Consider the following 23,732-nt stretch of genomic DNA (forward strand, 5'->3'; position numbering starts at 1 on the left):
GATACGGAACAGAGAATGACATGTGAAACGTTACAATGTTAACCAGACATTAGAATGTGAACATGACACGAAACATGAAATACTTTGGCCACACAATGAGAAGACAGGACACCCTGGAGAAGATGCTGATGCTAGGGAGAGTGGAGGGCAAAAGGAAGAGGGGCTGATCAAGGGCAAGATGGATGGATGATATTCTAGAGGTGACGGACTCGTCCCTGGGGGAGCTGGGGGTGTTGACGACCGACAGGAAGCTCTGTCGTGGGCTGGTCCATGAAGTCATGAAGAGTCGGAAGCGACTGAACAAATAAACAACAAACTGGGCACAAACATCTGAGAGCTATTCTCAAGAACTCTAAATCAGCATAGCATGCAAGGAATTCTAAACCACCAAAAGCAAACTTCCATCTCGTTGTTTAACATGGGTTGAATATGGATCTAGACATGGCACAGAGTAATCACCTTAGCCATGCAGCTAGCTGAAGGCAGTTTTTAATTGGTGAAACTCCCCAAATGGATTTGGGTCAAGTGTTGCCGTTCGTCTGTCATTATCAAAAGATGGAGAAAAGATTCTGGAGCTGGGGAGAGTCTAGAATTGTGTTGCCAGGCAGGTATTTTCTCCCCCTGTGGTTGATCAGAGGAAATGGGCAAGTAAGTGCTAAGGTCTTCATACTGTACCTACAGTAAAGGTTCACTGAATCAAAGCATGTGCTAGTGAGCCCAAATCAGGAAGGACTGGCTGGTTGGTCATTTTCTTGCTATGAATGTTATTCTTCCACTTATGTAATCATAAAAATAATGAACTGAAGATAAATGTGCATGATTAAGGGTAAGTCAAAATTTCCTTTCTCTACCTACACAGTGTTAAAATTCTAGCATCACCTGCTGACCAGGTAATTAATACCTGCCAATTTAGTTTACCTACTCTTACTATTTTGAATTACTTTTCTTTTTACAAGAGGGAGAGAGAAACCAGAGAAAATTAGTGATTTTTTATCTCCTGCAAGTACAGGTCATACATTCAAAGAAGCTAACACTTAACCTTGCCTGCAGTGGGTTTCTTATTATAACCGCTAATGTTAATTCCCATCAAACAGGTGGAATATCTTTTTACATTGGAGGGACCCTCCTCCTATTTAATAAGACAATTTGCATTAAGGACAGAAGAATTTGTAGTCCAATGACTCTCCATTGGGATTTTGAAATTCCTTATTGATTGATGGAGGAGCAGTAATGGCTAGATGTACAGTGTATCTAGAGTTCACTCAAAAAGTAGCTTGTTTGGCTTGTGCCTAATGTATTGTATGAAGCCAGCCAATCATGGGTTATTCAGTAAACAATAGTTTGGGTTATTCAATAAACAATAGTTTAGGAAACTGTATCTTAGTGCAATTGAAAACCCAGTCAAAAACTATGGATGAACATTTCAGGCCCCCTAGGATATATACTGTGTCCCCACATTTTTCAAACTTGGCAACTTTAAGTTGTGTGGACTTCAACTCCCAGAATTGGGGGACAATTGATAGACCGCCTCCACGTGGTGTCCCCTGGGCCTCCTAAGACTTTTGGGAGTGGCTAAATGGTCTATCATATATGAGGCAGCCAGATAATCCTATGGACCTCCTGGCTAGAGCACATCCATTTTTGTCATCTTCTCCCAGAATTCCCCAGCCAGGATGTCCGCACATCTTAAAGTTGCCAAGTTTAAAAAACACTGTTGTATACAAACCATTATTAAAATATGACATGGAGACAGGACAAGTCAAAAGTTGCATGATAAAGTGGATGCAACATTTTAAAGAAACAAATACAATACAACAGGGGGAAAATCATGGCAAAATCAATAACATTTACCCCAAGCTGTAACCAGACGGAAAATTGGTACATAATATTTTACAGATGGTATATAACCTCATCAATAATTACAAAAATAGATAGGTCATATAATAATAAAATGTTGGAAATGACATGCTAAAGAAGCAACATTTTGTCATATGTGCTGGTTATGTAAAAAATTCAAAAGTAGTGGAAAGAAATTCACAGTATTATAAAAAAAAAATTAAAAAACCAAGTTTGAATTGAAACCTTAAATGATTTTTACCAGGAACTGTTCCCAAACATATACAGTAAACAAGAAATATAGTGATTTATTAAGATACATGTTGATGGTCATAAAGACAAATCTGGGCCAACACTGGAAACTTAGATAATGGTATCAGTCTGGGACACAAAATTTGAAGAACGTGCAGCAATGGCAAAATGAACAGTATATATTCACAACAGAAGCTTAACCAAATTCAAGCTGGAAAGGCTCCCCTATACAGTACATCATATATTACGCAACAAGGCCAATTTAGACATTTAGGGTATGGTTTCTAAGGGGGGAAAAAAATCCTAAACAGGAAATCAGAAATAATTCCTAATGCTGAAAATATACTGATTGCAATTAACAGTTGGGACACAATGGGTGGGAAGAGTCTAATTTGCAAGCAAGTAATTTCTTAATGCTTTTACTGACTTTTATTCCCCCCCACACACTTTTTTTATACATTAAAAGTCATTTTTTCTCTCTTCCAAAAAAGAATTTATCACTGTTTACAATTTCATTTTATGATTCATGCTGTGCTGTGTCTGTTGCTCCAGATATTTGCATTTTGCATAGAGTTTAATAGTTATTTTCAGGTTTTAAAATGATATAGCATATTTAGTTATCCTCAATTATTCATTGAAATATCATAATCTGTTCACATTTGTAAATCCTTTGCTTATTCACTTGATTTCTCTCTCTCTCTTTCTCTCTCCCCCTTCCTTCTGTTTATCTATCTTCTTTTTAAAATGTTTAATAAACATTTCATGTCCCCCAAACCCAACTTTCGAGAGGCCCTAGAACTCAATTCAGATAGAGATCATATAAGGCTGAATAATGGGAAAGTCCTGGTGGGCTTTTCTGTTAACCCAGAAGCTGAAATTTGTTAAAAATGTCACCAATCTAGAGCACATTATGGGGGTACAATAAGTGGATCAGCTCCAAGCAAAAGGGTTGAGTCTACTTGGAAGATTGAATTAATTTGAATCAGCAATCCAATTCAGAAAGTAGAGTGGGTTTAATCTGATGCTTCAGTATGAACCCATTCAGATCACCTCAGTGATTTGAATTTAGTCTCTGGTTTGATCCAAATCATTGACCTGATGAGTTCATTGGCTGCTCTTTCTACCACGCTCTTTAGAAGACCCATTGGATCAGATCACCTTCAAAATGGATTTGCAAAGATAAACTATGAACAGCCCTATTACACCTGTCCTGAAGTAGCTGCACAGGTAGGCTGACCTTCTGTTACCAAACCAATTTCAAACTGCTTGCGATGACCTATTTAAGTCTTTCTGTCCGTCCACCTGTCCATCAGCAGGACAACTCTCCAAAATTCAAAGTGAATGGGACCAGCTTTGGTGTGGTGGGGGAAGCCAGCCAAAGAAAAGGAAGGTTGAAAATGGGAGAAAAATCCAGCCAGGGTCTGCAGAGAAAACGAATCCTGAACGATTAACCCCCCCTGCCCCCCGCCTTGAATCCTGGCAGGAGGGATAGTTGAGCATTGGCCAGAGGTGTGATTGACCGCTCTCTTCTAAGCCTCTCCCTCCTGGTCACATGACCCAGAATGGAGATGCTTGGAAAGAATACCAGAACCTGGGCGTGACTGTCCTACCTTGTGTTGATGAACCAGATAAGTTATAACAAAAGCAAGTAACAGGTAGATCATAGACCTGGGCCACCGGCACTCACCTGTTGATTCAGTCTGGATATCTCAGTCAATGCAGATCGAATCATCTGAATTTGGATAGAACTGATCTGGATGATAAAAATGCAGTGGCTGTTTGAAAGGCATCCAAATTAATCTAATCAAATCATCTTGGAAGTGAATCATTTCTGAGATTCGGAAACCTGATTTAATTTAAAGATTCTGTGGAGCTGTCTTCAGAGTGAATCACTGCATCACATATTCACGTGGCCCTTGTGGTTCCTAGATTCGACAAGCCCACTTGAAGGGTTCTTCATGTACCTTTTTAACCCGAAAGAACGTTGGCGACAATCAGTTTTGATCTGAACGGAGGTCAATACTTTCTATGGAGTGCTGTAGTTAAGCAGTCTGCTGAAGCCATGGGATCAGCTGGATTTGTCTGAAGATTACATTACTACCAGAAGGATGAGAATAGTTCTTTCAGATCAATATCTGCATACCCTTTCCAGCCCAAGGGTCCTAGCCATTAAGGACCTCATCTGTTTCTCCTCAGCAATATTTTGACTCACTGCACAATTCTGTGATTTGGGAACATCCTGAGAGTAACATTGTTTCCTAATGCAAAATTAGAACACATAGACTACAGTCCTTGGCTATGGGTTTCACATGCAAAGGATTCAGAACTGGTGGTCAAAGAGAGGAGGAGATGGAAAAATTAAAAAAAAATAAAATTCTGGAATCCACCATGCTGCTAAGTCAAATCTATCTTGACTTCCTTTGGGCTATGCTGAATGGGTTGAGGATCCTGATTCACGAATGGACAACATATATCTCAGACATATTTCTCATGAAATTAGAATAGAGTGAATATCAGTGATGAGTGATGAGCAGAGGATGAGCAGAGTCCCCAGATAGTCCTCAGACTATTTCAGGTCTGATGACCATTTTATGGTTGTAGTAAGTTTTAATGAGATATGTTGTCTGTCTTGGTTGATCCTCCTCCTCCTCCCCCACCCAGAATCACATGGTTTGCATTGGATGACCATATAAATAAATACATAAATGAAGAAACATATGATGCCAGTGCTCCACAGCCTTCATGGCTGGCAGGTTCATTTCAGGTGATTTAAAAGAACATTTCTTCTAGCCTCCCTGGATTCTTCATCTGTGAACCCTTCTGGAGAGGCCTTTGGAAATGAAGTAAGATGGATTATGAGAAAAATGGTCTTTTTGATATCCATATAATGACCTTTTGTGGAATACCTGGTGCCTAAAATAGGGCCTTGGGTGGGTCAGTTGAAGATTCTATTTTCTCAGGTGTTTAGGAAGCAATTTCAGTGATGAAGGATTTTATTTATTTCTATATTGCCACCAGTCTTACAGTACTTGTAGGCTCTCTGTTTAGTCTTACTGGTTTTCAGTTGCTATTATCTTCTTCATAGTACTGACGGTTCTATGTTTTCAACCAGTTTGTGCAATCTAACCTCCGGGAATTGGGGTTATTGGGTGGTTTTGAAATGTAATTTTAAAAAAATTAAATGAAAAATACTGGTGCTTAAAGTAAAAAAAAAATAGTTGTAGAATAGATTTAAATGTATTGAAAAAACAGATTTGAATGGGCATAATTCAATTCTTGGGAGCAAAGAGAAGAATTCTCTGAAATGTTTTGCCCTCAAGCCGAGGATGATCTAGAATTGATGGCAAGCATGGAGAAACTATTAGTCAAAAGAATAATAAATATCAACCACAGAATCAAAAGATATTAACGGGAGAAGGAAATAATAGGTATGATATATTGTCTATTATTTGGCCTCAGCTCCAAAATGAATGAGTTGAACTGTCTGGTACTATAAGGAAGCATAGATTTAATGGAAATAACAGAAGCTTTTTGAAGTGGATATAATCTTTGGAATACTGTTCATTGGTTATAAAATCTACAGAAGTAATAGAATGTCACTCTTGTGATGTTACTGCAGCATAAGTCAAAGAGGCTTCTGAATGCAATAAATTAGATGAAGCGGATCAAATTTAGTCGCAGAAACATTGTGGGTAGAAATATCAAGTCGGAAAAGCAATATCATATTTGAGAACCTAGGATTATCTCCGAACCAAAGCATTGCTGGTGATTCCCAGCTGAAAAAAAGAAATCAGGGACACGGAGAAAAAAATAAGATGGTAATAATTCTCGGTGCAATAAATTGTTGCATTATTCCACTCCTATGGTGGAACCCTATTCAGAAGAAAGCCCCATCACGTTTGGGGAAATGCCAATATGTGACCAAAACCTTTGTTTTGGATCCAGGAAGTAACCTTTCATTGAATTGTGTGATGCAAAGGACTGAGTTAGAAAGTCAGGGATGTCAAAGGCAACCACTATAATGAAAGGACACATGACTTCCCACATGAAACACACATGTGTGTGGACAGTTGTACAGAGCAATCAATGCAGTCATACTTCATTGCAGCCTCTGCATTTGAAGAATCAAAAGAAAATCTCAGATAAATGTATGTGGTGGATATTCAGACAAGGAGACTTGAGATGTTTTCAAATGTAAAAGGCCTTGTGAAAGGCTGGTCTCGCTTAGTTTTGTCTGTCTCTGTGTTTCTTTTTGTCTAGCAGGTACAATACTTCAGCTCACTGTTTTATTTGGCTATTTTGGAGGACACTGACTGATTGGTTGATCTGATTTATTTTCCACACTGAAGGATTTTTTTAAAGTCAAGTTTGCAAAGACTCACCAAGGCAGACTTTGTAAGGAACTTCAGAAGAATACCCACGCATTCTAGCATATACATAGAGATACAGATAGTGGTAAGATTCTGATACACATATACTGTACATACAGGTACACGCATATAGTACCCAAAAGGAAGACAACTCTGAGTTTAAGACGATTTTCCTCCCAACTAAAAAGGAAGATAAGGCAGCTTGCCCCCATCCAAACTCTGATTCTGCCTCCGTTTCCAAATCCATATCCAACTTTGGAAGATGTTCCAATTCTAAGGTTAAATTATTGGCAGGGCAGGATGGGGTGGGGTGGAACAGGCCTTCCTTTCAAGCAAACGGACAACTTTTATTCATTAGGCTGAGCAAGTTCTTTGCATAAAGAGCTGCAAAGTTGTATCAGATGGGGGAAAGATCCTGAATTCTGGCAAGTGGGTTGACTAAGCTGCTTACATACAAGCAGGGGGAATATCCTAAATTCCTTTTTCAACAATACCCTGACAACCTTCCTTGCAAGATTTAGAGCAACCATGAAAGGTGTACGGTACATTCGGGCAAGCTGTTAAAATTTGCAGTGAAAACTGTGCTTGGCACCACCTCGGCTGAAGCCGTTCTCACCCAGAAAAGGTAACAGAAGTAGGACAGCAGCTTTACAGGACAGTTGCGGTTGACAGAGTTCTTCCAGAGACTCGGTATATTTGCACTCTCTCCATCTGCTGGTCGCTGTGGCATATAGCATGTCACCTTGAGGAAGAGAGACTGGGCCAGGGAGACAGCTCTGTTTCCGCAATCGAGGATGAAGGAGATGCTTTTCCGCTGCAAAGATGAGAAGCGTTCATGCAAGAGACTGAGGACAGGGCACCTCTCCTGTAAATAGGTCACCTCAGTCATCTGAATGAACTCTGCAGATTTAGGGCACAGGGATGGTCCAACAGCCAAACTGGAGGAGCATTTAAGCATCAGCATCCTTTGTGCGTTGGAGTGAAGGTGCAAAATGAAGGTTCATCTGATATTGCCTTCTTAGTCTAGGGAGAATCTTTTGCAAGCCCTGGGAGGTCTCATGGCTAGGTTCAAGCTGAACTGAGTCTGAAAGATCAAGTGGTGCCTTCTGTACAACTTGCAAAGCTGGATTCGCTTTAAGGTTGGTTTTCATTTTAGTTTTCTAGTAGCTCCATGGCTTCTGTGGATCCAGCCTGTTTGGTTAGTTTATGGTTTAGTGTTGGGCAACCTGCCCCCAAACAGGTGAAGTCAGCAGTTGGGTTCAGGGTTGTGTGAACCTGGCCTTTGGTTTGTTAGCTGCAATGCCATATTCTCGCCATCAGTAATGGTGGCAGTAGAGGGCAGCAAAGAGAAGACAACAGCTCCCTCTGCTGTCAGGATGTCATGACAGAATAAGACCCCCTGAGTTCGCTGCTTCGTTCCACCGCATTTCATACTGATATCCACACCACAGTCAAAGCCCCACCTCTTTGCTATGTGCATCAATATTACACACACATACAAAGGGGCAGGGCAGCAATCCCACTGCTGTCACCGCCCTCCACAGGTGCCTCTACCAAGGGGGCGAACACAGGGGATGATCTGATCGGCCACTGCTACAAGAAGCAGGCTCTGATTGGATTTATTTATTTACTTACTTACTTATTTTTCAAATTTCTATCACCGCCCATCCCTCCCAAAAAGGGGACTCTGGAACTAATTAATAATTCCTTAATCTGACGTACCAGTGGGGCACCCCAGTTCTTCCCTTCTCACCAGTCAATTCCTGAGCTATCCTGAGACTGTTTTATAACTTCACATTCCAGGCAGCTTGATCCCATGGGAGCCTGCAAAGAATAGTATGGTTCTGTTGGCTTTTCAGCCGCTAATGTTTCTAAAGCAAAAACAGGGTTTCATATATCCTGATATTTGTCTTTCTTTTACCTGTTGTTGGACCTTGTTTGCCCTCTGTTTTTAGTTTTAGTGGCATAAAAGCAAGCCAGCAAATCAGACTTTCATCCTAAGACAGTTCAGCCAATTGGGGATTCCTTAGGCCAAGGATGGGGTGGGACATCTTTGACCTTTCAGATATTGCCCAATTACAAGTCCTGGCAGACCCAGCCAGCATCTTTGCCAACATTAAGGAATGCTGGGAATCATTGTTCAGTAATAACCAGAGGAATGTATGCACCATTGCCTTGATGCTGGTGAAGTGATGGCATTCTAATTAGCAAGCAGCTAAGTGTGGGCTGGATAGCATGCCAATTAAGTGAATACATCAAAAAAATATGTGGCCAAAGAGTGCTCATCAAAGGGCAGTATCAAATGGGGCACTGCAAGGGTCAGTTCTGGATCCAGTAATGACTGGATAAATTGGGGGGCAGCACGCTTAATCAAACCTTCAGATGATACAGAACTGGGCGGAGTAGCTGAGACTTTAGAAATAATGAAAAATAATATTCAAAATTAGAAAGGCTAAAAATAATACAATGAAATTTAACAGAGACACGTGCAAAGTTCTTCATGGAGGAAACAGCAATCAAATGCCCAGATACTGGATGGGGAATACCTCGAACACTACTTGTGAAAAAGATCTCAGAATAATAATTGATCAGAAGTCAAAAAAGACATCTGCAGTTTTAGGTTGCCTCCAACAGTAGGACTGTCACTAAATTAGAGGGACTGAGTCATAATTCCATGTTATTCTGTGTTTCTCAGGTCATACTTCACATATTGTTTTAGGCACTACACTGGATTTGGAGAATCTGGTTCCGAAAAGGACAACAAGGATGATTAAGGCATTAAAAACCAAGTCCTGTGAAAAGAGATGGAAGGAACTGCAAATATTTAGCCTTCAGAAAAGATGATTGGGACATAGATTTTCAAATACCAAGAGGATGAAGAAGATGGCAATCCATTCTCTGTTATTGTAAAGTAGAGGAGATGGAGTAATGGCATTACATTACAGTAGTGTTTCTCAACCTTGGCAACTTTAAGATGGGTGGACTTCAACCCCCAGAAGTCTTCTGGGAGTTGAAGCCCACCCATCTTAAAGTTGCCAAGGTTGAGAAACATTGCATTACAGTAAGGGAGATTCCAGATGAATTTTAGAAAAAAAAAAAAAAACAGCTGTAAGAAGAGCTAAAAAATGGACCCAGAGAACTGGTGAACATAATTTCATGCATGTGCTAATGTCAAAGATGGAAAGGTGGCTAGATTTCCTGAACTTTTCTTCTTGAGGAGCATGGTTAGGAAAATGATGCTGCAGACTAGGCTCCTTTGGGAAGGAAGTAGATTCCTGACGTTTCCACCATATTTGGAAGAACGATGAAGAGGATCTTGCAAAAAGCATTTACCCAGCAAGGCGATCACCTAACAATTTTCTAGAATCATAATACACTAATGATGCCTAGGGTTCCAACAAATGTATCTTGAGCTGGTAAGAATCCAGGTGTTTCTCTAAACTAGTGAACTTTCCAGAGGACTCCCAAGAGGCTATGATTTCTCTCCTCTATCCCCCACTCCCCAATATTTGCATACAAGGAGTACATTCACAGCAATATGCTCCACGCTCCAAATAAAGAAATGTTCCTTTTTATTCATCTGAAGCCTCCTGTCAATCAAATTTCATTGGGTGACCCCAAGTTCTTGTCTCTGGAGAAACAGCGAATCGGTTCTATTTACTGTCTGCCGGCTGCTTATTATTTTATCTCCCCACAGTTTATGAGTTTATAAAATTCTGTGGTTCTCCAATCAGCTATTGTTTCCTGTCCCCCCCCCCACCTCCCGGTACTTTTCTAACATAAAATGCTCTAGTTTAAATAACTTCATATTTTCTTTTTAAAGATGATCTGGATTTCTAAAAAATTCAGCCCTTCTGTCTGAAGTTTTCCAGTTTCACAATGCCTTTTATTTTTAGGCGTGGCAGACACATTGGTATATAATATTGTAGATGCATGCCGGAGTTACAAAATAGCATTATGATGCATGCTGTTATTTTGAGGCACCTAATAATACTTCAGGCTGCATTTATTTGTTTTTCAGTTGCAAGACACTGATTTGTCACTGTAGTGGGTTGGAGACTGGGAGGCTGAGAATATTTTCTTTACCTTTGGATTTAAATTTTAAGTGTAGAATGAATCTTACCATGCAGGATGAAGGTGGTGCAACAGATACAGTGAAATGCACAGGTGCGGAATGGGAAACACTTGGCTTCCTCACAGTAGGTGTGAAAGAAATCCTGAAAATGGTGATGTTCATAAGCTGAATGTGAGCCAGCTGCAGTTTTAGGCTGTGTTATACCAGTGTCCACAGTCAAGTCCGCACCACGGCTGTGACGGGGCGATCAAAGCTCTGACTGCTTTTGATGCGTACTGCTCCATTGCAACAACCACCTTGACCTTTTGGATCATACCGTGTGGACACCCTTTTGATGTCAAGTGAAGTATCGTATTCTAATCACCAGAAGTCATTGTTCCACTTTGTTCTGCATTGCTCAGGTCTGACCTTGAATACTATGTCCTGTTCTGGACTCCACCCTTTAAAAAAAGATTCAGAGAAATTGAAACCCTTTCAGAGTAGTGGACCAAGAAGGATGGATTAGAGATTAGAGGAACTGGGAATGTCTAGCTCTGAGATGAGATGATGGAGGAGGGCATAAGATCACACCCTTCAAGGGTGTCATATAGAAGAAGCTTAGGCCTTCTCCTGTTTTGTTCCAGAGAGCAGGGCAAGGAATAACAAACATCAGTGACAGGAAGGCAGATGCCAATGGAGTATTAGAAAATCTCCTTACCATTAAGAGCAGTCCAACAACTAGTGAACCACAGAGGTAGTGGGCTCTCCTCCACTGGATATTCAAATGGAGGCTTGCAAAGGAGAGTGGAGATAGCCTTGAAGGAAATATGTGGCAGCCATTGCAAAAACATCAGCTTAGCCCCAAAATGGAGGAAGGAGTGAGGAAGAAACTCAAGACTGGCCCACCTTGATTCTCTTGGGTAGGGAAGGAAAAGGGAACTCTGTCAAGCTTTCAAGACTGATGTTACATCTTTGAGGTAGGCTAAGAACTAGACACTCCAGGAGTTTCAGTCACACTACTTTATCGCTATTATACCTTATAAGTGAACCTTGGAAGCCTGCCAGAATATCCTGCTGCCCCCTCTTATACTCACGAGAATCAAGGTAGGCCAACCCTGAGTCTCTTCCTCACTCCTTCCTCCCTTTCAGGGCTAAGGCGATGTTTTTGTAGTGGCTGCCACATGTTTTCTTCAAAGCCATCTCCATATTCCTCTTCAACTAGACATCCTCCTGCCGGGGTGGCTCTTATTTGGATTCCTGCTTTGAGCAGGAGGTAGGATTCTGTGGACTGAGAGTCCATGGCAGCTTCCATGTGTTTATCCAGACCTATCATCTTGAGGTTAGAGAATCACCTGTTGAAGATGTGTTGATCTGGATGCCTGTATGAAAAAGGAGGTTGGACCTGAGAGCCACAAGAGCATCATCTATGGCTATGTGGTTTATGGCCAGTTCACCTGGCTATCATCTAATACATTCTGAGGGATGGTGGAGTGATGAGGGACCAGGCATGGGCATCACGGAAAACTTGAATGACATGAGGCTGCTTAGGAAACAAGCCCTCCGAATACTGTGATAGTACCACCATGGATTGATTCTGAGTCAGTGAAGGGATCCGCTGTAGAAATCTGCTGCTTTGGAGATGGGGATGGGGGAAAGGATGGGTGGCAGGTGATCTTCAAAAGTTCATCCCTGTTGGCCAGAATTATTCCTCACAAATAAAGAACTTGCACTGAACTTTTGTTTTAGGAAGGGAAACACCACAGAACACTCTTCCTCCCAGCTACTGAACCCATCCTCTATTAAACAAATGTAATTGTTGGACGCATTTATTTGTTTCTTCATGAATGCAAAATCCAGCTAATCTAATTATTTTGCCTTATTTTGTCAGACCCTGCTAATAATAGGAGTGCAGGATCCCCATATAAATGACTAGTGTTCATATATTAAAAAAAAAAAAGCATGAAGCTGATCAGAGAGACAGTCATGAATGTAAATGCAAATAAGAGTTGAAGAAAAATTATGGGGATGTGTGTGAGACTGTGTTCTACATATTTAAAGCAGCCTGATTATCTCTGCAAGCTCCAGAGACAGGCGTTCCCATTGGAAAAATCAATAACAGCGCCTCTGTGATTGCTGCTGGAAGCAACATCATTTCAATTAGTGCTCAGAAGAATGCGATCTTTCCTTTCAGGCTATCACCTGTTAATTTCATTGGAACCTGATGCATTGCTATTGTCTATCGGTGCATCATCTCCTAACGTGGGAAAAGAGAACAATGTGCATTCATCTTGGCTGATCTAGTGTGTGTGTGTGTCTCTCAGAATGCTCAAAACTCAGTGCAGAATCTAACTACGGGGACTTCCCTACATCCCACCAACCATGCAACCAAGGTGCACTGCTAAGTGGTTTCAGGATTTCTCATCGTGACAAAGCCTTTATCTTCTCCCCAGTTCTTTGTAGAGGCAGCCTAAATTTGTTCTGGTTTTAAGGTAGGGTTTTCCATCTCCTCCCCCCCACCCAACACAATTGTTTCTGGATGAATAACCGACAACGCCTCATTCACTATCCTGGTGATGATGCAGTCAGAAGCTAGTATTTGCTGAGCTCTGACTGGCTGGTTGAGGCTGTAGGCCTGTCCCCTTCCCCCCTCCCAGCTGCTGGTCACTCGCTTAGGCTCAGAAGAGCCAGGACGACTGCTTTCGTACTGCAAATGCCACCGTTACCATCTCCTGGCATTTGATCTGGATCTGGTACTGGATCTGGTACTGGCCACATGGACTGGGTAGCTTCTTCAACAGTCCTGAGCAGGGACTCAGCTGGGAGGGATGATTTAGGCCTCACTTCTATGCTGTGGTCCAGCTCAAATGGTACTGCAGGCTTAGTGGAATCCCCTGTCCAGTGACAGTGTCCATGGGGGGAGGCAAAATTATGGAAGGGGCGTTGGAGCGTTGTGATGCAAGTCCCACCCCTTTTCCACCTACTGTCACATCCTAAAGGGGTGGAGCTGGTGCTATGATGCCAGGATCCTGTTTTCATCATTCCAATGAAAGCTGAAAACTCCTGTGGATATCACTGCTGACCGGATGTCTTTTTCTGAAGAATTGCCTTCAAAAGACACCATGGAAACCCTTTCTAAAAGCTCTTGGTCTACCTCCATATATTCAGGCAGTGCCTTCAGGCATAAGAACTGAATATAGATATGTTAATAGGGCTTGGCAGATTACGTACATACATACACCCCCCGCTTTATCATGCTTGCCATCTTTTATCTTTATTTTTTATTTAATTTTTATTGTAATTTCTTTGTTTAATTGCTGTAAGCTGCCCAGATTTGTTGCATGCAGGTTGGAAGACCTGAAAGACCAGGTTAGGGATAGATCATGATGGAGAAAATCCGTGGGGTCACTAGGAGTCGAAAACAACCTGGTGGCACAGAATTAATGAATTGTATGCACACTGCTGTTTGATCATAAAATGGGACTTCCAAGGGAATTGCAGCATAGAAAGAGTGATACATAAAATAGAAAGAGTTTAAAGCAGAGAGGGCGGTCAATCCAGAACCCTAGAGCGCCATCCAACTATGACTATAAAAAATTGGTGGGAAACTGCAGTGTAAGCCCGAAACTATACTTAATGCAGTTTTCTAAAAAGAAAGGAAAACCCCTCAAAAGGATGCATTAAAAACTCAGAAGGAAAATGTTTTTTTCATCCAAACCTCAGGATTCCTAACTATAAGGGCAGCTTGACAGAGGAACTGATGGCCCAGAGATGTGGTAGGCTTCAACTTCATTAGATTCACACCAGCAGAAGCTGGACAGCTATCTGTCTGGGATGTTTTAATCTGAGTTCCTGCACTAAACAGGGAACGGGCCTCAGGCCTCCTCCCAACTAGAGGTTTCTATGAGTCCATTTTTCTATGATCTTGCCCTCAGTACCTTTTGCATTCAGCCTCTCAGTTTGCATCAGCATGTCTTGCCTTCATGTGGATCAATCCCTGATATGAGATGCAAAAGCCCTCTTTTCCCTTGTCAATATTTCACATGGAAATCAATCATTCTTCTTTTCCTTGCAAGGAAGAGCGACTACAGTTAGCGACACTCTTGTTCAATATTAGGAAGACCTCTAGTCGGGTTCAGTAGCTGGCTGGTCATCAAGAATCCATGGAACATTATTTTCTCCTCAATTAAAAATGTGTAGCTTATCTATCCAGGGAAAAAATGGGAGACATCAGTTACACAGGTAGTCCTCGCTTAACAACCACAATTGGGACTGGAATTTAGGTCACTAAGTGATGCAATTGTTAAGTGAATCCGGACCCGATTTCATGACCATTTTTGTGGCAGCCGTTAAGGGAATCACTGTGGCCGTGAAGTGAATCACATGGTTCCCTATTAATTTTGCTTTTCAGAAACCAGCTGGGAAGGTCAAAATTGGGGATCCTGTGACCACAGACACTGCAACCACTGTAAATGTGTGATGGCTGCCGAGCACCCAAATTGCAATCATGTGACCACAGGGATGCTGCAACGGTCATAAGTGTGAGGTATGGCTGTAAGTCAGTTTTTTCAGCACTGTCATAACTCCAGTCACTGAATGAAGGGTTGTTAAGTGAAAATTACCTGTAGTGTATGCTATTAAGAGATGGGCCAACATTTTGAAAACCCAAATTAGGGTGGGAATGACAAAGAAGGGACAATTTTTTAAAACCTCTTGCACTGGGAAAAGAAAGTGTGCAGTGTCACTGATTCCTCCAGCTCTTCATGTTGTCCAAAACTTTCTTCCAAGGAGTGTTCAAAAGGGGGAAAATACTGATTTCCAACCATTGGCTCCAACATAGTTCCACCATTTTATTTTCTCAACATGCCCACTGGAATGGGACATTATTATTTAGGGAGCACCCTGAGGAATCTTCAGCCGAGCTGCCAGAAGTGCACCGATGTTTAGAATATGGGTCATGGCCTGCCAGCATTAGAAGCAAAGTGAAACTGTCCAGATGCATACACAGCACAGTATCTAGAAGTGAAAACAGAACGAGTCAAGGCCTTTGCTTTTGAGAAATCGTCTTTTCCTTGATGTTTTTAAATGATGAAATGCTTGGTGGAAAATGTCTTCATTTAAAAGTTGATGATGATGGGGACAGTAATTTGTCCAATAGGTTCTAGCTAAGAATTGCAATGAGAAGATACCTACAGATGAATTCAGGCATCATTTTCCTTCCTGAAAGTTACTGAACTGGAGCCTGATCGCTACTGAAATATTGGATGTTAGCAATGTAATTGCATACACTTTTTGCAGTCTCACTGTTTTACAATAATAGTTAAAACTAGGCCTTCAGTGTATTTATTTAGATCAGAGATGTATAAACATCAGGTCAAGAGCCAGATGTCTTCCGACATACTCTGACCTTTTAGAGGGATTTTTCAGGGGATAAATAGATATACCAATCAAAGAGAATATTTGTATCTCAGGGTTGAACTGTGGAGTCCCTGGTGCTCTCTGAGCCTTCTTGTTTTCTTGCAGACATTTCATTGCCAGACAAGGCAACCTCTTCAGTGGCACTGAAGAGGTTGCCTCGTCTGGCAATGAAATGTCTGCAAGAAAACAAGAAGGCTCAGAGAGCACCAGGGACTCCACATAAATAGATATATTAAATTATACTCATTTCACTTTAAAGGTCCCTCACAAATAGGGCACACACTGAATCCTCCCCTCATCTGCCTTTCGGGTGTGGCTCTTGACATTCCACACAAAACCGGATGAGGCCCCTCAGTCAGCAGAAGTCATGAGCCCCTGGGTGAGAGAGTCTGCAAGAACTCCATGGCGAATAGCTCGGGCAGAGATCATGTGAAACACCCTAAGTCTGCCAGCCATATTGGCTAAGACTAGTAAGAGTTGTACAGCCAATGCATCTTGGGAAGATTGCCTTAAGACTTTAATATAATGTGGTAACAGGTTGACCCTAGGTGTAGACCTAATTCAGAAGCTCTGCATTGTTCACCCATAGAAAAGTCCTCATAATCTGAATATGCAGCTGTTCAGCAAGCCTGGTTTGTTCAGAGATTCTCTTTAAAACTGTTTAGTGGCTGGGTTCACACAATGCGTTAAGTCTTAAACCTGGGTTAGCAAACCACAATTCCTGTGTTCACACGACATGCTATACCCAATGAATAAAATCCTATTATAGCTTAATGTGATGGTCTGGTTTACATCTCATGCTAAAACAATCATTAGGTTCCCCAACACATTCAACTCACTTTTTTTTAAATCTGTTCAATCACGTCTGATTCTCGACGACTGCCAGGACAAGTCCCTGCAGTAGTCTTGGCAAGGTTTTTTTTTCAGAAATGGTTTGCCATTGCCTTCTTCTGAGGGCTGAGAGAAAGTGACTGGCCCAAGGTCACCCAGGTGGCTTTGTGCCTAAGGCAGGACTAGAACTCCCAGTCTCCCGGTTTCTAGCTTGGTCCTTAACCACTAGACCAAACTGGTTCTCCCACCTCAAATTGCTCAATCCAATTTTAACCTGGTCTAGCATATTGTGCAAACCAGGCCCTGCATCTGAGCAATTTTTCCTCCTAAAGTTCTTCAAACTCTGAATTGTGAATGATTCAGATACGGTACATCTAAAATCATAACTCCACTGTACTGAGGAGACTTACTTCTGAAGTTTGCCACCTCTTTCATATTTACATTTTGAAGGCACGCATTGCTTTTTTTAAAAAAAAAAAATATTGCATAACTAAAGACATGATAGGTGAGGTGGCCCAAAGAGTCATGGCAAACGAATTTTGGGACACAGATCTAGAGAGAGTTTCAAAGGTGCAATTGGATTCCAAGAGCTGGACCTTCTGTTGGCCACACCACATTGAAGCAGGAAGAAGGCCAAGTTCCACCTCTGATGCTACTTCCTGGGGACCAGTTGCATTCCCTAAAGTCCATACATGTCCATAGAGACCCTTATGGCTAAATTATACAACACCTGGTTGCAGGGATTAAGATCTGTCACCTCAGACAAAGTTCTGTTCCTTTTCAGACCTCTGCATCCAATGCATACATCTGGGATATGAAGCAGGTCTGGAGAAATGATGTTGGGGGCACAAGTAAGGATGTGGGGGATTATTCAAATCACTGATTAGATTCAGAGGTACAATTTAATTCAGTTCAAAATTCCTGATGGATCTGTGGGGGGTGGGGGAAGACAACACATTCCTGTGCCTGCATTGAAGGCAAGTACAGCCTCCATATGGATTAAGAGATGTCTGATTCAAGGAAAAAAATTAAATCAATTTCCTAGGTCAATTCTGAAAACCAATTCACTACAGAGAGACCTCTGACTCTCCATCAATTTGAATCTCTGAACTGAACATTTGCACTCCCCAGTGGGCATCTAACATGCAAATAAACAGTCTGTGGTAGATGTTCATTTTGAACTGATTTCTAAAAAGAAAAAAAAAAGGGAAGGGAAGGGAAGGGAAGGGAAGGGAACTCTCTTATATAATGTTATTTGCTGCCATTTGCAAGATCTTTCCCAGAGCACCCAAAATGTGTTAATACAAAGAAGAAATACAAATATAGCAAAAAGGGCGATCTTACTGTAATCCATGGATTTGGCCACAGTGAGTCACTGAGGGCTTCAGAAAATGCAAGTCAGCTTCTGGCTTCATCTGTCTCCTCTCCTGCTCTTCACAATCCAAGATGTTTCGTTTGTTTGTTTGTATTAATCTCCTATTAAGGCTCCTGTTTTCCGGCTTTGTTAGGCAGCTTTCCCCTGAAAAGATGAAGTGGCTCGGAAAATGACACTGTTTAATCTAAGAACAGCTGTCAGGTTGGTTGGTCTCAGATCTGACCCTAGAAGCACTGGGAATGCTGCTTCGACCAGTGTTTCTCAACCTGGGCAACTTTAAGATGGGTGGACTTCAACTCCCAGAATTCCCCAGCCAGCCATGGGGAACACACTCTTTAAAGGTCCATCACCAATAGGGCACACACAAAATCCTTGCCCCATCTGCCTTTCGGGGGTGGCTCTCGACATTCTGGGAGTTGAAGTCCACCCATCTTAAAGTTGCCAAGGTTGAGAAACACTGGCTTAGACCATCAGAGCAAAGACATATGTATGTTTTGCTAGCCATAGGTGGAATTTAGAGGAAGAAAGACACACTGTCAAAAGAATGAGACAAGTTAGAGCCTGCTAAGACAGAGGAGGGGCTGTAGGAATATAAATATTTCTGCAAGACAGGAACTCAATTTTTGAGACCACAGATATATTACTTTTGCTTCTGTCACTCTGCTATTTGAATTCCCTTAAATCTTAAATGTGGATGTTCTGTTTACAGTTCTGATTTATATCCTGGATCCTGTTCTGTTTTGATGCTCCTGGCTTGTAATCTTCAGCTCTTTACGGACTTTGTTCTGTGATTTCCTGAGCACTAACCTTGGGCAAAGTTGAATCAGACATCATCCAAGTTTTGGATCTGCTTGATGAGTTACTAGGGGCTGAGCATGCTCCCAATGTAGAGAATCTTTAGGACTTGAGGGTTGAATAAACAGCATGAAGGCACTTGGTAGACAAACCCACTGTGAACCTTAAATTGTTCTGCTGGTCATTTTAGAGTTTGCGAAAATATTTCAGGACCAATGTAGCTATCAGCCCTGTTCAGGGCAGAAATTTCAAGCTTTTTTTATGTTGTAGATATTACTCTCCTTACAGCAGCATCTATGGTCTCTGTGTGTGCGTGCATGCGTGCCAGAATCTACAAGACGACAACACTGTGATGCAAGCTCTGCTTCTTACACATTGCACCCACCACCTTGCAGCTTTTGACCCTGCTCACCCCTCCCCATAGATGCTGTTGCTTGAGTAATGTTCCAGGAGCCACAGATAAAAAAAAAAGTCAGCTAAACTAGACTAAATCTTTTTTTTAAATTAAAAGACAATGCAATAATTAAATATGCAACAGTTAGATATGATTCTTCTCCACTCGGGTGTTGAACGAATTCCCATTCTTGCAGTTAGGTGGCATCTTCTGAAGAGATCTGCAGGACATCACCCACATGTTGTGAGCCCATCAATATATGCATGACTTGGGTTTTGCATATTTTGGGCAATGCCAGGCAAAGGTAAATACACTGAGCAGCATCTCTTCATCCTCTTCCATCTATACTGGGTGGTCAATGTGCATTTTACTCAACAAAAGAAGAACACATCTCTATGGCCTTTACAGCTGTATGAATAGCTATGTGAGTTTTCTGAATATTCCCAAAGAGTACACTTGTGTTTCTCATTACTGTGTATTTATCTGTAAATAATTAGTCAGACTTTATTTCTTCCCCTGTTTCTCCATTTCCAACAAAGCCAGGCCCAGATCGCAAGCTTGGCTTCAGGGCCCAATTAAAATCTAAGGGGCAAAATGTTGTTTGTTTTGCTATAAGCAGCAGAAGTACACACGGTTGGTAAGCTGTTTATGACCATCTCGCTAAACCAGAATAATATATGGAACGCTATTAATTCTCTCCTGGGCTTCTGTTATAATTATGTTTATTATTGCCATTTATTTCAAATTCCATAAACTTTATCCCTAGTAATGAGTGAAAAAAAAGCAGAGCAGCGGTTGAAGGCATACTGTGACTAACATTAAGGTTTAGTATTTACAAGGATATTTATTTATTTATTTCAGATTTTGCCACCGCCCGTCTCCCCACAGAAGAGGGACTCTGGGCGGTTTACAGTAAATCTATTATATTACTATCCTCCCCTTTGCCTTTAGAAAACTTCAGATTCTTCGCCACCTTGAAAAGTCCCCCCATGAAGCAAATAAATTGAGTATATTCATGATAAGCTTTAATGCCTATTCCACTGAAATCAATGGAAGGCACTTTAAAGACTGATTTTTAAGTGTGGAAACATTTGGGGAGGAAGAAGTCAGTCTGGGGAGGGAAGGGCCTTTCTGCCCCAAATCTAGAACACCCCCTCAAAAAATTGCCCCCCTGGATGACAAAGCTTTTAAAATGCTTTCCACTCTCATACTGAGCTCCCAAGAGATCCTTAAATCTATTTTCCTAGGGAAGATTCTGAGGGGTGGCTGAAAACCATCTGCTGACAGCATCATCTCATCCCTGCAATGCTCCTACAGCTCTCAATGGCCAAAATCAGCTTTGAAAAGTGCACAACAATGTTCCTAAAGGGATTATATTGTCGGCCTACCTTTGAGTAGATTCCCCAGGGAAAACAACAGTTGTTTCTGGTTAATGGGAATACTTACGTCTGCAAGGCATGGTCAAGAAATCAAGATGGCAGCTGCAACAGTGTGACTGAAGCTCTGCCGTTGCACATAAAAAACCAAGAGATCCTTGATCACGTTGTCACAGCTTTCATCTTGACTTTTTAAACCATGCCTTGTGGAAAGATTTTTTACTTTGGACAAACTAGCAGTGCTAATTTAGATACATTTAAATGAATTCCATTTCAGCTGGGTGTAATTTCAGGACACTATGCTTAGAAACAAGCCTTAGTTAGGCTGGCACCATAAGCATTATGGCTGCCCAGTGATTTACAAAGAGAAAAAGAGGCTTTGGAAGATTCAGGGGTGTAAATGTCCCGGCTGTCTGCAATGCTTTAAAGCAACTACATCTTTGCCAGTGATCCCACATCAACTGTGGACTTCTGGGTGCTCTGTTGCTCCTTTTCACTTTTAAACCAGGAATGCTGCACAGCCTTCTGGATTATTTTGCTCAACCCTGTTGTATGTGCATGTTATCAAGCTGATGGTGTGAACCATCCTTCCCTAACCCTGAAACTCAAGTTTTGATGAAGAAAGGCACACACTTGATCAACCCATTTGATTTGAGGCCACATTTCCTGCCTTACTTGTGATCATTCCTAAATTTCATCACAGGCACCTGCCTTATCACTTTGGCAAGGTCAGAAGTTTCAGATTCTTAAGCTCTACTGCCTTCATTAGAGAATCTAAACTGCCAACCATTGGACTCACCCATAATGTCACTAGCAAGTTCCATTCAAGATCCAAGTTTCTCTCTTTTCTGCCCAACTGGCCAGCATCTTCTAAGGTAAGCCACTTTAGATTCCAAGAGAACTTCATATCTTAATTGGCTGAGTAAAGGGCTGGAGGATTCATGCTGTGGCGGGGAGAACTTCCTTGAAGCATTTGCATATTTTAATCCTTATAGTCCCCCTAATGCTCTTATCTCAAAATTTCATAACACACAAAAGAGGCGCCTTGCCCAACCTGGGAATGTGTGGACAGGATAATTGATGAAGTGTTAGCAAGGAGAACAATCCTCCAAAAACATGCAGCAGAACAAGACTGATGCAAACACATCACAATGGCATGGGGGAATTGAGACCGGCACCGATGTTGGTAAACTAATCAGGATTGGTCCAAGAATGCTCTGGTGTCAACCCATTTTTTTTCAGAAACAGTCTTGGGGCTGGCTGATTATTCTGTTTCCTTGGGATTTTTATTGCTTTCTTCTGCTTTCAATAAAAAATAAAAATAAATCCAGCTGGAAGGAAGACATATAGAGGCTCTGGTGGAAGTGACTCAGCAGAATGAGCTGAGTGGACCGCAGCAGGAACAAATCTTTGTCAGCAGAAAGCTGAAGTATTTGGCCATGAATGGCACAAAAGCTGGAGAAGCACCTGCATTCCTTCCCCATGTACTCACTGAACATTTTGCTTTCCTAGATGATATTCAAGCAACAGAAAATCAGCACCGAGCAGACTTGGCTTCTCCTCCCCTCATGCAGCTCATTTTAATCCCATCTTACTCCTGTCAAGGCAGGATGCACTGATGTTCTTCAAAGTGGCATCCTCTGAGTGCATTAGAATTTCAAATGCCTAAGCAATTCTGGGGATTGCAATCCACCTGCATTTGGAAAGTGCAGGTTGACAGACCCATTGCCCATCTCTTTACCCATAACTCCTTTTCATCTTCAGAATGACCCTGGACTGCTGGAATGGAAACCCAATATAAACCCTGAACAATAAGAAAACTTGGCCACTTGAGAACTCCTTGACACCAATTCTAAAAAGGATTCTAAAATCCCTTCCTCTCTGTCTCCTCCCTCTGCATTTACATGACTGTTTTCTCTATCAGCTGAAAGTTAGATCATGATTTCCATGAAGATAAGGAGATGTCTCATTTTAGACATTCTACGAAGTGTCAGGGAATCCTTTTAAAGAACGATAATTTATTTATTTATTTATTTTTCAAATTTCTATCACCGTGATTTCTAATGATGCTTCCTTTACTCTTCCACATCCTGGACCTCTTCAAAACTTTCCTGTGCACCTTGGGAAAAAGTGAAAGGAGGACATGGAGCAATATCAACTAGACTTTCTTATTGTTAAGATCTCCAGGAAGTTCTATCTAAAGTACAGGGATCTACAGCAGGGGCAGAGAACTGGAACTATTCTGAGGGTCATCATCATACCCTCTTGCTAAAGTTGGAGAAGAAATCTGGTCCTCACATTCCTCAGTTCTTTATGCAGGTGTCAAGGAATTCCATGTGTGGAAAGTGTTCAGGCCAGGACATACAGATGAGTTCCCCCACTGGCAACCCATGGACCCAAGGAGTCTGAGAATATAACACTAAGATTCAGCAGCAAAATGGCCAGCTTTTGGTGGTCCAGCTTCTACCCTTTTGGGGATTTGGGAGTGCTTTTAGGAGTAGAATGAGACTTGTTTGTCTGTGAGAAGATTCCTGCTCCCATCTTGACCATTATATCTCACCGCAAGCAAAAAACAAAACAAAATGTCAACAAATTTTAGGTATGGTCTGCTATAGCCCTTCAGAAGGTTAAGAAACTATGTTTTGGATCACAGCCCTCCAACTTTCCTTAACCTTGGACTACACAAACCATCAGGAGTCAACCTGAACCTTCTTCAATAAGGAAACAAGAGAAGCACCACTCTGACAATCTAACCATTCATCAGCATCTCATCTTTTCTCCTGAAAGGGAAGGATAGAGCATGAATGGAAAGGAGCCAGTCCTGCTAGCATTTCTGAATGATCATGACTAGATCAGTTTCTGCTGACTTTCACCCCCATCTTATTTTTTTCTCTCTATTGGTTGAGAAGGTATGCTCTGGAAGAAGGGCAAGGGTCTCACTCAATATCCTGTAAACAAGATCAGAGCTACAAGCCAGAATTTCCCCATCAGTCATCCAAAGAGAGGCAACCTGTACATGTGACAGCTTCCATCT

The sequence above is a fragment of the Candoia aspera genome, chromosome 3 (genome assembly GCF_035149785.1).
Source record: "Candoia aspera isolate rCanAsp1 chromosome 3, rCanAsp1.hap2, whole genome shotgun sequence".
Lineage (NCBI taxonomy): Eukaryota > Metazoa > Chordata > Lepidosauria > Squamata > Boidae > Candoia > Candoia aspera.